The 11,996-nt window shown below is 38.8% G+C and overlaps 3 non-coding genes across 3 annotated transcripts; all 3 read right to left on the bottom strand.

Moving 5' to 3' along the window:
• Positions 1 to 3,888: 3,888 nt before the first annotated feature.
• On the bottom strand, positions 3,889 to 3,961 carry TRNAK-CUU (transfer RNA lysine (anticodon CUU)). Its single transcript has one exon. It is a non-coding gene; the product is annotated as a tRNA-Lys (tRNA).
• A 4,147-nt stretch (positions 3,962 to 8,108) lies between these two features.
• TRNAK-CUU (transfer RNA lysine (anticodon CUU)) lies at positions 8,109 to 8,181 on the bottom strand. The gene has a single exon. It is a non-coding gene; the product is annotated as a tRNA-Lys (tRNA).
• A 2,459-nt stretch (positions 8,182 to 10,640) lies between these two features.
• Positions 10,641 to 10,713, bottom strand: TRNAK-CUU (transfer RNA lysine (anticodon CUU)). The gene has a single exon. It is a non-coding gene; the product is annotated as a tRNA-Lys (tRNA).
• Positions 10,714 to 11,996: the final 1,283 nt, after the last annotated feature.

Here is an 11,996-nt window from a genome sequence, read left to right as displayed (position 1 = left end):
AAATTTGAAAGCCATCTGTGACTTTTCTGTTCTTACTCTGCAACAACCATGGCAATTACAAGTTAAAAAGTAAAATGTATGCAAATTTTAGAATGGAGAATGCGGGCATCGATCCCGCTACATCTCGCATGCTAAGCGAGCGCTCTACCATTTGAGCTAATTCCCCTGTGTGCTCACTCAGCATCACATTTCAAAAGTAACGTTACTGCTGTCCACACTTTATTTTAAGTCTAATTGCCCATAACATGAGTGTTCAGTTCACTCCTAACTGATGCCTTAACTACACCTAGGGGATGTTTTACACTTCAGGTTGGCATGTTTAGAACTTGAATAGGAGTGATATCACTGTATGTTAACCTAGACTCAGGCCCTACCTAATCTTGGAGATACATTTCTCATGAATGAGTAACCAAGGGAGATACAATTTTTAGGAGTTAGTGCATGTCTAATGCAAGATTAATCACCATATTATGAGAGCCAATGCAATCATCCAGCAAAAAATACTCGTTTTCGCCCAACGTGGGGCTCGAACCCACAACCCTGAGATTAAGAGTCTCATGCTCTACCGACTGAGCTAGCCGGGCTCCCACTTAAATATGGTATGCAGACTCATCATTTTTTATTAAGGAAAACTGTTTCTGGATATTCCTCTGCTCTTGTTTTGCAAGGAACTTCACTTTTATACATCCTTCAGAGGAAAGAATGTCAAGTAAAATAAGACGAAATGAAAATGGAAGGTGTGAAATTTTCATTTTGAGATTGCATAAGAAATCAAATTCCTCTCACGTGCTATAGAATACCTAAACACTTTTGATTAAACCACTTTAGTTGTTATAATGACACCAAATTTGAAAGCCATCTGTGACTTTTCTGTTCTTACTCTGCAACAACCATGGCAATTACAAGTTAAAAAGTAAAATGTATGCAAATTTTAGAATGGAGAATGCGGGCATCGATCCCGCTACCTCTTGCATGCTAAGCGAGCGCTCTACCATTTGAGCTAATTCCCCTGTGTGCTCACTCAGCATCACATTTCAAAAGTAACGTTACTGCTGTCCACACTTTATTTTAAGTCTAATTGCCCATACCATGAGTGTTCAGTTCACTCCTAACTGATGCCTTAACTACACCTAGGGGATGTTTTACACTTCAGGTTGGCATGTTTAATACTTGAATAGGAGTGATATCACTGTATGTTAACCTAGACTCAGGCCCTACCTAATCTTGGAGATACATTTCTCATGAATGAGTAACCAAGGGAGATACAATTTTTAGGAGTTAGTGCATGTCTAATGCAAGATTAATCACCATATTATGAGAGCCAATGCAATCATCCAGCAAAATATACTCGTTTTCGCCCAACGTGGGGCTCGAACCCACGACCCTGATATTAAGAGTCTCATGCTCTACCGACTGAGCTAGCCGGGCTCCCACTTAAATATGGTATGCAGACTCATCATTTTTTATTAAGGAAAACTGTTTCTGGATATTCCTCTGCTCTTGTTTTGCAAGGAACTTCACTTTTATACATCCTTCAGAGGAAAGAATGTCAAGTAAAATAAGACGAAATGAAAATGGAAGGTGTGAAATTTTCATTTTGAGATTGCATAAGAAATCAAATTCCTCTCACGTGCTATAGAATACCTAAACACTTTTGATTAAACCACTTTAGTTGTTATAATGACACCAAATTTGAAAGCCATCTGTGACTTTTCTGTTCTTACTCTGCAACAACCATGGCAATTACAAGTTAAAAAGTAAAATGTATGCAAATTTTAGAATGGAGAATGCGGGCATCGATCCCGCTACCTCTTGCATGCTAAGCGAGCGCTCTACCATTTGAGCTAATTCCCCTGTGTGCTCACTCAGCATCACATTTCAAAAGTAACGTTACTGCTGTCCACACTTTATTTTAAGTCTAATTGCCCATAACATGAGTGTTCAGTTCACTCCTAACTGATGCCTTAACTACACCTAGGGGATGTTTTACACTTCAGGTTGGCATGTTTAATACTTGAATAGGAGTGATATCACTGTATGTTAACCTAGACTCAGGCCCTACCTAATCTTGGAGATACATTTCTCATGAATGAGTAACCAAGGGAGATACAATTTTTAGGAGTTAGTGCATGTCTAATGCAAGATTAATCACCATATTATGAGAGCCAATGCAATCATCCAGCAAAAAATACTCGTTTTCGCCCAACGTGGGGCTCGAACCCACAACCCTGAGATTAAGAGTCTCATGCACTACCGACTGAGCTAGCCGGGCTCCCACTTAAATATGGTATGCAGACTCATCATTTTTTATTAAGGAAAACTGTTTCTGGATATTCCTCTGCTCTTGTTTTGCAAGGAACTTCACTTTTATACATCCTTCAGAGGAAAGAATGTCAAGTAAAATAAGACGAAATGAAAATGGAAGGTGTGAAATTTTCATTTTGAGATTGCATAAGAAATCAAATTCCTCTCACGTGCTATAGAATACCTAAACACTTTTGATTAAACCACTTTAGTTGTTATAATGACACCAAATTTGAAAGCCATCTGTGACTTTTCTGTTCTTACTCTGCAACAACCATGGCAATTACAAGTTAAAAAGTAAAATGTATGCAAATTTTTAGAATGGAGAATGCGGGCATCGATCCCGCTACCTCTTGCATGCTAAGCGAGCGCTCTACCATTTGAGCTAATTCCCCTGTGTGCTCACTCAGCATCACATTTCAAAAGTAACGTTACTGCTGTCCACACTTTATTTTAAGTCTAATTGCCCATAACATGAGTGTTCAGTTCACTCCTAACTGATGCCTTAACTACACCTAGGTGATGTTTTACACTTCAGGTTGGCATGTTTAGTACTTGAATAGGTGGGATATCACTGTATGTTAACCTAGACTCAGGCCCTACCTAATCTTGGAGATACATTTCTCATGAATGAGTAACCAAGGGAGATACAATTTTTAGGAGTTAGTGCATGTCTAATGCAAGATTAATCACCATATTATGAGAGCCAATGCTATCATCCAGCAAAAAATACTCGTTTTCGCCCAACGTGGGGCTCGAACCCACGACCCTGAGATTAAGAGTCTCATGCCCTACCGACTGAGCTAGCCGGGCTCCCACTTAAATATGGTATGCAGACTCATCATTTTTTATTAAGGAAAACCGTTTCTGGATATTCCTCTGCTCTTGTTTTGCAAGGAACTTCACTTTTATACATCCTTCAGAGGAAAGAATGTCAAGTAAAATAAGACGAAATGAAAATGGAAGGTGTGAAATTTTCATTTTGAGATTGCATAAGAAATCAAATTCCTCTCACGTGCTATAGAATACCTAAACACTTTTGATTAAACCACTTTAGTTGTTATAATGACACCAAATTTGAAAGCCATCTGTGACTTTTCTGTTCTTACTCTGCAACAACCATGGCAATTACAAGTTAAAAAGTAAAATGTATGCAAATTTTAGAATGGAGAATGCGGGCATCGATCCCGCTACCTCTTGCATGCTAAGCGAGCGCTCTACCATTTGAGCTAATTCCCCTGTGTGCTCACTCAGCATCACATTTCAAAAGTAACGTTACTGCTGTCCACACTTTATTTTAAGTCTAATTGCCCATAACATGAGTGTTCAGTTCACTCCTAACTGATGCCTTAACTACACCTAGGGGATGTTTTACACTTCAGGTTGGCATGTTTAATACTTGAATAGGAGTGATATCACTGTATGTTAACCTAGACTCAGGCCCTACCTAATCTTGGAGATACATTTCTCATGAATGAGTAACCAAGGGAGATACAATTTTTAGGAGTTAGTGCATGTCTAATGCAAGATTAATCACCATATTATGAGAGCCAATGCAATCATCCAGCAAAAAATACTCGTTTTCGCCCAACGTGGGGCTCGAACCCACGACCCTGAGATTAAGAGTCTCATGCTCTACCGACTGAGCTAGCCGGGCTCCCACTTAAATATGGTATGCAGACTCATCATTTTTTATTAAGGAAAACTGTTTCTGGATATTCCTCTGCTCTTGTTTTGCAAGGAACTTCACTTTTATACATCCTTCAGAGGAAAGAATGTCAAGTAAAATAAGACGAAATGAAAATGGAAGGTGTGAAATTTTCATTTTGAGATTGCATAAGAAATCAAATTCCTCTCACGTGCTATAGAATACCTAAACACTTTTGATTAAACCACTTTAGTTGTTATAATGACACCAAATTTGAAAGCCATCTGTGACTTTTCTGTTCTTACTCTGCAACAACCATGGCAATTACAAGTTAAAAAGTAAAATGTATGCAAATTTTAGAATGGAGAATGCGGGCATCGATCCCGCTACATCTCGCATGCTAAGCGAGCGCTCTACCATTTGAGCTAATTCCCCTGTGTGCTCACTCAGCATCACATTTCAAAAGTAACGTTACTGCTGTCCACACTTTATTTTAAGTCTAATTGCCCATAACATGAGTGTTCAGTTCACTCCTAACTGATGCCTTAACTACACCTAGGGGATGTTTTACACTTCAGGTTGGCATGTTTAGTACTTGAATAGGAGTGATATCACTGTATGTTAACCTAGACTCAGGCCCTACCTAATCTTGGAGATACATTTCTCATGAATGAGTAACCAAGGGAGATACAATTTTTAGGAGTTAGTGCATGTCTAATGCAAGATTAATCACCATATTATGAGAGCCAATGCAATCATCCAGCAAACAATACTCGTTTTCGCCCAACGTGGGGCTCGAACCCACAACCCTGAGATTAAGAGTCTCATGCTCTACCGACTGAGCTAGCCGGGCTCCCACTTAAATATGGTATGCAGACTCATCATTTTTTATTAAGGAAAACTGTTTCTGGATATTCCTCTGCTCTTGTTTTGCAAGGAACTTCACTTTTATACATCCTTCAGAGGAAAGAATGTCAAGTAAAATAAGACGAAATGAAAATGGAAGGTGTGAAATTTTCATTTTGAGATTGCATAAGAAATCAAATTCCTCTCACGTGCTATAGAATACCTAAACACTTTTGATTAAACCACTTTAGTTGTTATAATGACACCAAATTTGAAAGCCATCTGTGACTTTTCTGTTCTTACTCTGCAACAACCATGGCAATTACAAGTTAAAAAGTAAAATGTATGCAAATTTTAGAATGGAGAATGCGGGCATCGATCCCGCTACATCTCGCATGCTAAGCGAGCGCTCTACCATTTGAGCTAATTCCCCTGTGTGCTCACTCAGCATCACATTTCAAAAGTAACGTTACTGCTGTCCACACTTTATTTTAAGTCTAATTGCCCATAACATGAGTGTTCAGTTCACTCCTAACTGATGCCTTAACTACACCTAGGGGATGTTTTACACTTCAGGTTGGCATGTTTAGTACTTGAATAGGAGTGATATCACTGTATGTTAACCTAGACTCAGGCCCTACCTAATCTTGGAGATACATTTCTCATGAATGAGTAACCAAGGGAGATACAATTTTTAGGAGTTAGTGCATGTCTAATGCAAGATTAATCACCATATTATGAGAGCCAATGCAATCATCCAGCAAAAAATACTCGTTTTCGCCCAACGTGGGGCTCGAACCCACAACCCTGAGATTAAGAGTCTCATGCTCTACCGACTGAGCTAGCCGGGCTCCCACTTAAATATGGTATGCAGACCCATCATTTTTTATTAAGGAAAACTGTTTCTGGATATTCCTCTGCTCTTGTTTTGCAAGGAACTTCACTTTTATACATCCTTCAGAGGAAAGAATGTCAAGTAAAATAAGACGAAATGAAAATGGAAGGTGTGAAATTTTCATTTTGAGATTGCATAAGAAATCAAATTCCTCTCACGTGCTATAGAATACCTAAACACTTTTGATTAAACCACTTTAGTTGTTATAATGACACCAAATTTGAAAGCCATCTGTGACTTTTCTGTTCTTACTCTGCAACAACCATGGCAATTACAAGTTAAAAAGTAAAATGTATGCAAATTTTAGAATGGAGAATGCGGGCATCGATCCCGCTACCTCTTGCATGCTAAGCGAGCGCTCTACCATTTGAGCTAATTCCCCTGTGTGCTCACTCAGCATCACATTTCAAAAGTAACGTTACTGCTGTCCACACTTTATTTTAAGTCTAATTGCCCATAACATGAGTGTTCAGTTCACTCCTAACTGATGCCTTAACTACACCTAGGGGATGTTTTACACTTCAGGTTGGCATGTTTAATACTTGAATAGGAGTGATATCACTGTATGTTAACCTAGACTCAGGCCCTACCTAATCTTGGAGATACATTTCTCATGAATGAGTAACCAAGGGAGATACAATTTTTAGGAGTTAGTGCATGTCTAATGCAAGATTAATCACCATATTATGAGAGCCAATGCAATCATCCAGCAAAATATACTCGTTTTCGCCCAACGTGGGGCTCGAACCCACGACCCTGATATTAAGAGTCTCATGCTCTACCGACTGAGCTAGCCGGGCTCCCACTTAAATATGGTATGCAGACTCATCATTTTTTATTAAGGAAAACTGTTTCTGGATATTCCTCTGCTCTTGTTTTGCAAGGAACTTCACTTTTATACATCCTTCAGAGGAAAGAATGTCAAGTAAAATAAGACGAAATGAAAATGGAAGGTGTGAAATTTTCATTTTGAGATTGAATAAGAAATCAAATTCCTCTCACGTGCTATAGAATACCTAAACACTTTTGATTAAACCACTTTAGTTGTTATAATGACACCAAATTTGAAAGCCATCTGTGACTTTTCTGTTCTTACTCTGCAACAACCATGGCAATTACAAGTTAAAAAGTAAAATGTATGCAAATTTTAGAATGGAGAATGCGGGCATCGATCCCGCTACCTCTTGCATGCTGAGCGAGCGCTCTACCATTTGAGCTAATTCCCCTGTGTGCTCACTCAGCATCACATTTCAAAAGTAACGTTACTGCTTTCCACACTTTATTTTAAGTCTAATTGCCCATAACATGAGTGTTCAGTTCACTCCTAACTGATGCCTTAACTACACCTAGGGGATGTTTTACACTTCAGGTTGGCATGTTTAATACTTGAATAGGAGTGATATCACTGTATGTTAACCTAGACTCAGGCCCTACCTAATCTTGGAGATACATTTCTCATGAATGAGTAACCAAGGGAGATACAATTTTTAGGAGTTAGTGCATGTCTAATGCAAGATTAATCACCATATTATGAGAGCCAATGCAATCATCCAGCAAAATATACTCGTTTTCGCCCAACGTGGGGCTCGAACCCACGACCCTGATATTAAGAGTCTCATGCTCTACCGACTGAGCTAGCCGGGCTCCCACTTAAATATGGTATGCAGACTCATCATTTTTTATTAAGGAAAACTGTTTCTGGATATTCCTCTGCTCTTGTTTTGCAAGGAACTTCACTTTTATACATCCTTCAGAGGAAGGAATGTCAGGTAAAATAAGACGAAATGAAAATGGAAGGTGTGAAATTTTCATTTTGAGATTGCATAAGAAATCAAATTCCTCTCACGTGCTATAGAATACCTAAACACTTTTGATTAAACCACTTTAGTTGTTATAATGACACCAAATTTGAAAGCCATCTGTGACTTTTCTGTTCTTACTCTGCAACAACCATGGCAATTACAAGTTAAAAAGTAAAATGTATGCAAATTTTAGAATGGAGAATGCGGGCATCGATCCCGCTACCTCTTGCATGCTAAGCGAGCGCTCTACCATTTGAGCTAATTCCCCTGTGTGCTCACTCAGCATCACATTTCAAAAGTAACGTTACTGCTGTCCACACTTTATTTTAAGTCTAATTGCCCATAACATGAGTGTTCAGTTCACTCCTAACTGATGCCTTAACTACACCTAGGGGATGTTTTACACTTCAGGTTGGCATGTTTAATACTTGAATAGGAGTGATATCACTGTATGTTAACCTAGACTCAGGCCCTACCTAATCTTGGAGATACATTTCTCATGAATGAGTAACCAAGGGAGATACAATTTTTAGGAGTTAGTGCATGTCTAATGCAAGATTAATCACCATATTATGAGAGCCAATGCAATCATCCAGCAAAAAATACTCGTTTTCGCCCAACGTGGGGCTCGAACCCACGACCCTGAGATTAAGAGTCTCATGCTCTACCGACTGAGCTAGCCGGGCTCCCACTTAAATATGGTATGCAGACTCATCATTTTTTATTAAGGAAAACTGTTTCTGGATATTCCTCTGCTCTTGTTTTGCAAGGAACTTCACTTTTATACATCCTTCAGAGGAAAGAATGTCAAGTAAAATAAGACGAAATGAAAATGGAAGGTGTGAAATTTTCATTTTGAGATTGCATAAGAAATCAAATTCCTCTCACGTGCTATAGAATACCTAAACACTTTTGATTAAACCACTTTAGTTGTTATAATGACACCAAATTTGAAAGCCATCTGTGACTTTTCTGTTCTTACTCTGCAACAACCATGGCAATTACAAGTTAAAAAGTAAAATGTATGCAAATTTTAGAATGGAGAATGCGGGCATCGATCCCGCTACATCTCGCATGCTAAGCGAGCGCTCTACCATTTGAGCTAATTCCCCTGTGTGCTCACTCAGCATCACATTTCAAAAGTAACGTTACTGCTGTCCACACTTTATTTTAAGTCTAATTGCTCATAACATGAGTGTTCATTTCACTCCTAACTGATGCCTTAACTACACCTAGGGGATGTTTTACACTTCAGGTTGGCATGTTTAATACTTGAATAGGAGTGATATCACTGTATGTTAACCTAGACTCAGGCCCTACCTAATCTTGGAGATACATTTCTCATGAATGAGTAACCAAGGGAGATACAATTTTTAGGAGTTAGTGCATGTCTAATGCAAGATTAATCACCATATTATGAGAGCCAATGCAATCATCCAGCAAAATATACTCGTTTTCGCCCAACGTGGGGCTCGAACCCACGACCCTGATATTAAGAGTCTCATGCTCTACCGACTGAGCTAGCCGGGCTCCCACTTAAATATGGTATGCAGACTCATCATTTTTTATTAAGGAAAACCGTTTCTGGATATTCCTCTGCTCTTGTTTTGCAAGGAACTTCACTTTCATACATCCTTCAGAGGAAAGAATGTCAAGTAAAATAAGATGAAATGAAAATGGAAGGTGTGAAATTTTCATTTTGAGATTGCATAAGAAATCAAATTCCTCTCACGTGCTATAGAATACCTAAACACTTTTGATTAAACCACTTTAGTTGTTATAATGACACCAAATTTGAAAGCCATCTGTGACTTTTCTGTTCTTACTCTGCAACAACCATGGCAATTACAAGTTAAAAAGTAAAATGTATGCAAATTTTAGAATGGAGAATGCGGGCATCGATCCCGCTACCTCTCGTATGCTAAGCGAGCGCTCTACCATTTGAGCTAATTCCCCTGTGTGCTCACTCAGCATCACATTTCAAAAGGAACGTTACTGCTGTCCGCACTTTATTTTAAGTCTAATTGCCCATAACATGAGTGTTCAGTTCACTCCTATTTGATGCCTTAACTACACCTAGGGGATGTTTTACACTTCAGGTTGGCATGTTTAGTACTTGAATAGGAGTGATATCACTGTATGTTAACCTAGACTCAGGCCCTACCTAATCTTGGAGATACATTTCTCATGAATGAGTAACCAAGGGAGATACAATTTTTAGGAGTTAGTGCATGTCTAATGCAAGATTAATCACCATAATATGAGAGCCAATGCTATCATCCAGCAAAAAATACTCGTTTTCGCCCAACGTGGGGCTCGAACCCACGACCCTGATATTAAGAGTCTCATGCTCTACCGACTGAGCTAGCCGGGCTCCCACTTAAATATGGTATGCAGACTCATCATTTTTTATTAAGGAAAACCGTTTCTGGATATTCCTCTGCTCTTGTTTTGCAAGGAACTTCACTTTCATACATCCTTCAGAGGAAAGAATGTCAAGTAAAATAAGATGAAATGAAAATGGAAGGTGTGAAATTTTCATTTTGAGATTGCATAAGAAATCAAATTCCTCTCACGTGCTATAGAATACCTAAACACTTTTGATTAAACCACTTTAGTTGTTATAATGACACCAAATTTGAAAGCCATCTGTGACTTTTCTGTTCTTACTCTGCAACAACCATGGCAATTACAAGTTAAAAAGTAAAATGTATGCAAATTTTAGAATGGAGAATGCGGGCATCGATCCCGCTACCTCTCGTATGCTAAGCGAGCGCTCTACCATTTGAGCTAATTCCCCTGTGTGCTCACTCAGCATCACATTTCAAAAGGAACGTTACTGCTGTCCGCACTTTATTTTAAGTCTAATTGCCCATAACATGAGTGTTCAGTTCACTCCTAACTGATGCCTTAACTACACCTAGGGGATGTTTTACACTTCAGGTTGGCATGTTTAGTACTTGAATAGGAGTGATATCACTGTATGTTAACCTAGACTCAGGCCCTACCTAATCTTGGAGATACATTTCTCATGAATGAGTAACCAAGGGAGATACAATTTTTAGGAGTTAGTGCATGTCTAATGCAAGATTAATCACCATAATATGAGAGCCAATGCTATCATCCAGCAAAAAATACTCGTTTTCGCCCAACGTGGGGCTCGAACCCACGACCCTGAGATTAAGAGTCTCATGCTCTACCGACTGAGCTAGCCGGGCTCCCACTTAAATATGGTATGCAGACTCATCATTTTTTATTAAGGAAAACTGTTTCTGGATATTCCTCTGCTCTTGTTTTGCAAGGAACTTCACTTTTATACATCCTTCAGAGGAAAGAATGTCAAGTAAAATAAGACGAAATGAAAATGGAAGGTGTGAAATTTTCATTTTGAGATTGCATAAGAAATCAAATTCCTCTCACGTGCTATAGAATACCTAAACACTTTTGATTAAACCACTTTAGTTGTTATAATGACACCAAATTTGAAAGCCATCTGTGACTTTTCTGTTCTTACTCTGCAACAACCATGGCAATTACAAGTTAAAAAGTAAAATGTATGCAAATTTTAGAATGGAGAATGCGGGCATCGATCCCGCTACATCTCGCATGCTAAGCGAGCGCTCTACCATTTGAGCTAATTCCCCTGTGTGCTCACTCAGCATCACATTTCAAAAGTAACGTTACTGCTGTCCACACTTTATTTTAAGTCTAATTGCCCATAACATGAGTGTTCAGTTCACTCCTAACTGATGCCTTAACTACACCTAGGGGATGTTTTACACTTCAGGTTGGCATGTTTAGTACTTGAATAGGAGTGATATCACTGTATGTTAACCTAGACTCAGGCCCTACCTAATCTTGGAGATACATTTCTCATGAATGAGTAACCAAGGGAGATACAATTTTTAGGAGTTAGTGCATGTCTAATGCAAGATTAATCACCATATTATGAGAGCCAATGCAATCATCCAGCAAAAAATACTCGTTTTCGCCCAACGTGGGGCTCGAACCCACAACCCTGAGATTAAGAGTCTCATGCTCTACCGACTGAGCTAGCCGGGCTCCCACTTAAATATGGTATGCAGACTCATCATTTTTTATTAAGGAAAACTGTTTCTGGATATTCCTCTGCTCTTGTTTTGCAAGGAACTTCACTTTTATACATCCTTCAGAGGAAAGAATGTCAAGTAAAATAAGACGAAATGAAAATGGAAGGTGTGAAATTTTCATTTTGAGATTGCATAAGAAATCAAATTCCTCTCACGTGCTATAGAATACCTAAACACTTTTGATTAAACCACTTTAGTTGTTATAATGACACCAAATTTGAAAGCCATCTGTGACTTTTCTGTTCTTACTCTGCAACAACCATGGCAATTACAAGTTAAAAAGTAAAATGTATGCAAATTTTAGAATGGAGAATGCGGGCATCGATCCCGCTACCTCTTGCATGCTAAGCGAGCGCTCTACCATTTGAGCTAATTCCCCTGTGTGCTCACTC

The sequence above is a fragment of the Triturus cristatus genome, chromosome 4_1 (assembly GCF_964204655.1).
Source record: "Triturus cristatus chromosome 4_1, aTriCri1.1, whole genome shotgun sequence".
In the NCBI taxonomy this organism is placed as follows: domain Eukaryota; kingdom Metazoa; phylum Chordata; class Amphibia; order Caudata; family Salamandridae; genus Triturus; species Triturus cristatus.
The sequence above is the reverse complement of the archived record's forward strand: the minus strand, read 5'-3'. Positions and strand labels throughout refer to the sequence as shown.